Here is a 6000-nt window from a genome sequence, read left to right as displayed (position 1 = left end):
CCGGAAGGGAGAACACAAATTAGGATTCCCTCTTAACTTAGCAGGAAACCATTTTTCACTTTGAAACATTTGCCAGTGATCCTAAACAGATGTAAATTTACTTATTTTATGGAAAAATTAGATCAGTTTGGTCTTTATTTCCAAATAATCCATGTTAAAATTTATGATAGCATAGAAAAAGACTATTGATTAGAAAAAAAAAGAAAAAGAAAAAAAGAAAAAAATTGAGACATCCAGGGAAAATGAAGTATTATATGAAACATAACTTTGTTCTTTTAAAAAGATAATGAAACACAGAATATTTTTTGAGTCTATGCCTGGTAGTCACAAGAAATAGACCATTAAAAAGTATTGAAGGTGTTAAGGAAGTAAACAATAAATGGACAAAAAGAGCAAGTCCTGAAACTTAAAAATTGGAATTACTCACAAGCATCAAATCTCTGAATGAGTTATAATTAGTTCCATAATCAGGAAAGATGCAGATTCCCCCAAACACTTTGGTCAGGAAAGGATGGTTCTATCACTTCAACTGATAACACAGATGGACCCAGGGAGTATTTATTTGTTCATGATAAGCACCCAAACATGCAGCACTCAGTGTTGATGTTTCAGAAGGTGTCACTATGGAGCTGGATCAGATCTTCCCAGAGTGCTGAGGAAAAAGAGCAATCTGGAACAGTGACTAGACTTACAGAGCTTCTGAGCCAAAAAAGCTTCATGTCTGCCATGAAGAATGTTAGGAAAGTATGGAAAAATTTAGCAAAAGCACAGAAACTCAAGCTCCAGTGATTTCTCATCATTAAAAGCCATGTAATCACTAATTTATTAGCTAAATGTAGAAGTTCGAGTCTCAACATCCCAGTTATGTTCCAGTTTGGATAATTACACTCTGCATAGCTAAACCTCCTCTCCTGGATAAGTGGACATCATCTATGTGCTGCCCTTTCCCTGGCCTTCTTTAGCACACTTGCTTTCCAGCTTTCCTTTTCTGTTTCTATCCCTTGTTTTGAATTTCTTTCCCCCTGTATGGGTTATCTTGAGTCTTTTTCCATGCTGAGTTTTATTTTGTTATTTTCAGCTCGGCTCTGAATGAGTTAGATGATGCTCATGCTGCAGAGCATTGCCAATCTTGTCATGCCATCTGTTTCAAAAATTAGAGAAGAAGCTGAATCCCATAATGGGATGAAATAACTCTACTTTGTTCTGGGAGTTTTCTTCATGGGTTATGTTTTTTGTTCACTTGTTGATAACTCCATCCTTTATGGCCCAGTAATTTAAATACCATTATGTTCTCTGCCATTATACCTTCCTGAAAGCTTCATTTTGCCTAAGACTGCTGGCACTGGATACAATTCAATTTATTTTGCACTTCCAAACACAAAAGTCTTTACAGGTTTTCTAAAAACTCAAGGACTAATGAAGAACAATGTGTTTTATGAGGTGATAACTGGGTGGCCCTTCTACCAGTATTTAAGGTCATATAGGTTTCTACATTACCACCTAAAACAATGCAATTTAAGAATTTTATTATTCCTCTTTAAAAATGCCTGTGATTTTTGCTTAAGCTGAGCTTTACTCAGGTTCTTTTGTGCGTTGAGTTGCTCCTGCCTTAGATTTGGAGGATTTCTGAAGAGTCAGTGAGCATTTGCCCATCTACCCCTTTGGCAAACAAATGGAAAGCAACCTGAAAGAGGTCCAAGAGAAAGATATGGCTACAGGAAGGAGCAAGCATTGTTTCTCATGTGTGCACAGCTGAGCATAAGCTTGTTACACTCCATCTTTCTGCTCCTCCCAGCAAACTGTCAGCAAAGGTGAGTGTGTCGGTCTGAAATAAGCAGACATGATGAGGATTTTTTTTCAAAGGCATGTATAACACAATCAAAACATGTATTTTCTCCTAATATAGTCTCATATATGTATGGGGGGGAGGGGTTTATCAGGATTAATTTATTAATTTCATTGTTTTCTAGTGTCTGATTTAACCTCATTCCTCCAGAGGATGGTATTTTTCTCACCTGAGGGACAACAAGGCAGAGAGCAGAGCTTACAGAATCCTTCATGTCACAGGCTTTTTAAAGAGTACAGCAGTGGAAGGGGATTCAAGACAAGCTAAACAATTCAACAGTTGGATGAAGCTCACGTAGCAACTGCTGACAGATTTCTCTGTTTCAAGCCCAGCCGCAAACAGCTGTTGATGGGGAGTATCACAGCCCTGTAGTCCTTACTCTGTGCTAACCAGGTTTATCTTCAGCACTTTAGGCTTTCTTCCTTCAGTTGAATTTTTCTCCTGCTGGACTTGCTGGAGCTGTTCTGGAAAACAGCAGTAATTTAAGTCTAGAAGTATGTACCAGAACACAAAGCACAGCTAGAAATAAGTGAGTAGTAGGGGTCTATGGTGTCTCTCAAGCACATAAACCACCTGCAGCTACGTGCCCTGCAAAACACTCATGCTGAGCAGTCCCTTAGCCCATCACCTTTGGACAGATGTGAATGTCTTCCCTGGAGCTCGGTAGTGGACAAAAAGTCACTAATCAGTTCTTACTTCCCTGCTTTCTCTTTACATCATGCAGAGAAAACAGAGATTATAAAGTCATGAGCATGGATCCATTTTACAGGAGACAAGGAAACTTGCAGGAGTAACAATGGCAACCTTTTATGGCATCATCTTCCTTTGTAAAGCACTGTCATCGATTCAAAGAACAAGGTGTAAAAAACAGGATTACAAATATTAATGTCTGTTAGAAAGGATTAGATTACAGCTCCAATTCAAGAAATGGTTTTTCAGATTGGATCATTTTTAATAAAATGCTCATTCTTCTTTCATCTGATCTCATCTCCTCAGCCTTGAAGTCTTACTTTTCATAGGGAAACTTCTTGTTTCTGTGGGTCTTTTGATTGCATAAGGACTGAAAATGTTCACAAGATTCGAGTTACTTTTAATTTTTTATAATCTTTCAGATTAATTATTTATGTGCACTTTTTAGAAACTTTCAGGTTTAGTGTTATTAATTTAATGCATCTTTTCTTCTCCAGATCCTTTTGATAGTGCACTTATATGCAGCTCAATTCAATCAGTAAGGAAACTTCATTTTTTCATTCTAATTAGCCATCACTTTTTTTAATAGCCTACAAAATAAAAGTGACAAAGTGATTTATTTTTCTGAGACAATGACTAAAATTTTGGTACATATAGCACTCTTTACATCTAAGGTGTAAATAAGTAACTGGCACTTTAGCACACAACAAGACTGCAATGTCAAGGATCACATATAAAGAATTTGAGTTCCTGTAGTGTTATCTGTTTTGGTATGAAAATGTGATTATACCACAGATTTTATGCTACCTAAAAGGACCCATTTACCTTTTTCCACAGTAGGTTCTGTACTGAGAGAAAATATTTTTTTAATTCTGTTCCTTAAGTGAAAGTCAGGATAGAGTTCAGGGTTCTAAAAAATCTGCTGCCATGAGGACTTTCTCAGAAAAAATAATGTTATTATGAGGATCTAGTCAGCCAGGATGTTGACTAGTTTAAGCATCCAGTCCTCAAAGTTCTGAGCTCATGTTTTTTTGGGAAAGAAATGAGCCATGCAGAAAATCAATTTTCTTCTGATTCTGCACATTTTGGATTATTTATAAATACTGCCTCATCACTGAGGGCTTTTTTTTTTTGTTTTATCCAAGATGGATAACTAATTTGAGAGTGTGTGAGAGCAGAAATTTCCCGAAAATACTGATTCATGCCAGTCAGTCTGTGAAAACATCTGTTAACCTTTGCTTGCCAAACCGCTCTCCATCATCTTCCAACAGTCCTGGCTCTCTGGGGAGGTCCCAGATGATTGGAGGTTGGCCAATGTCACCCCAATCCACAAAAAGGGCTGCAAGCAGGACCCTGGCAACTACAGGCCTGTCAGCCTGACCTCCGTGCCTGGCAGGGTTATGGAGCAGTTCATCCTGAGTGCAATCACACACCACCTTCAGGGTGGACAAGGGATTAGACCCAGCCAGCATGGGTTTAGGAGGAGCAGGTCCTGTCTGACCAACCTGATCTCTTTTTACGATCAGGTGACCCACCTGGTGGATGAGGGGAAGGCTGTGGATGTGGTCTATCTGCACTTCAGCAAGGCCTTTGACACTGTCTCCCATAATATACTCCTGGAAAAGCTGGTAGCCCATGGCCTGGACAAGTGTACCCTCTCCTGGATTAAGAGCTGGCTGAAGGGTCGGGCCCAGAGAGTGCTGGTGAATGAAGCTGCATCCAGCTGGCGGCCGGTCACCAGTGGTGTTCCCCAGGGGCTGTATTGGGTCCAGTCCTGTTTAACATCTTTATTGATGATTTAGATGAGGGGATTTAGTCCATCATCAGCAAATTTGCTGATGACACCAAGTTGGGAGGGAGTGTTGACCTGCTGGAAGGCAGGAGGGCTCTGCAGAGGGGTCTGAATAGACTTGAGAGATGGGCTGATTGCAATGGGATGAAGTTCAATAAGGCCAAGTGCCGGGTCCTGCACTTTGGCCACAACAACCCCCTGCAGCGCTACAGGCTGGGCACAGAGTAGCTGGAAAGCAGCCAGGCAGAAAGGGACCTTGGAGTACTAATTGACAGGAAGCTCAACATGAGCCAACAGTGTGCCCAGGTGGCCAAGAAGGCCAAGGGGATCCTGGCCTGTATCAAAAATAGTGTGGCCAGCAGGACCAGGGAAGTGATCCTTCCCCTGGACTCTGCGTTGGTGAGGCCACACCTTGAGTATTGTGTTCAGTTCTGGGCCCCTCAGTTCAGAAAGGGGTGCTGGAGAGGGTCCAGAGAAGAGCAACAAGGCTGGTGAAGGGACTGGAGCACAAGCCCTATGGGGAGAGGCTGAGGGAGCTGGGGTTGTTTAGCCTGGAGAAGAGGAGGCTCAGAGGTGACCTCATCACTGTCTAGAACTACCTGAAGGGAAGTTCTAGCCAGGTGGGGGCTGGTCTCTTCTCCCAGGCACTCAGCAATAGGACAAGGGGGCACGGGCTTAAGCTCTGCCAGGGGAAATTTAAGTTGGATATCAGAAAAAAATTCTTTACAGAGTGAGTAATCAGGCATTGGAATGGGCTGCCCGGAGAGGTGGTGGATTCACCATCCCTGGAGATTTTTAAACGCAGATTGGACGTGGCGCTGAGTGCCATGATCTAGTAAATGGACTAGAGTTGGACCAAGGGTTGGACTCGATGATCTTGGAGGTCTTTTCCAACCCAATCGATTCTATGATTCTATGACTCTATAAAAATATTTCTGCAATCTGACTGTGTAAAATACATCCTAATGTAATGTAGGAACTCAGCATCAGTGTCTTAGCTTATCTCTAGAAATTCTCAAGTTAATAGCTATATTTATAACTGAATTATATTCTGAATCCTAGCAATGGCAAGGGACATTGGATATGAACTGAGCCATGTTGTTATTCTAGTGAGATACTGTCTTGCTAAAGGAGGAACAGAACTGGGTCAGCCCGAGCAAAGGCAGAATCTATGCCAGGGAGAGGGTTACTGCTATCCCTTAAGCATTTTTGAAATTTCAGTTTTCTTCCTTGTGGGCAAAACGCTGGGGATTCATTGTGTGAAATGCAAATATTGCAAGTCCAGTGACTCTTGCTTTTTGCCTCCCAGTTCTAAAGGTACCTCACAGCTTGCAGGCACAGTCTCCTCTCTCCTGTCTGTCCCCTTTCCCTTCCTCCCATCAAACAACAGTCCTTGAGGAGTGGAAGAAACACCGTGGAGAACAGCCTTGAAGCCTCCCTGGTGCCTGAGACCTGCTGATGGAACCAAAGGCTTTTGCAGGATCAGTGGAAGTGGGTAATAAAAAATGGTACAATGTTCCCTTCATCCTTTATGTTCCTCTCACTCCAGCTTCATCTTGCTTGGATTCTCTCCAGTGACAAAAGTTATCTGAATAATCTGCAGTGCTACAACATCTAATGTAACTCTGAAGGGTGAGTCAGTGTATTACAAATGAGGAATTGTGCACCATTT

Source organism: Pithys albifrons, chromosome 4 (assembly GCF_047495875.1).
Source record: "Pithys albifrons albifrons isolate INPA30051 chromosome 4, PitAlb_v1, whole genome shotgun sequence".
In the NCBI taxonomy this organism is placed as follows: domain Eukaryota; kingdom Metazoa; phylum Chordata; class Aves; order Passeriformes; family Thamnophilidae; genus Pithys; species Pithys albifrons.
The sequence above is the reverse complement of the archived record's forward strand: the minus strand, read 5'-3'. Positions refer to the sequence as shown.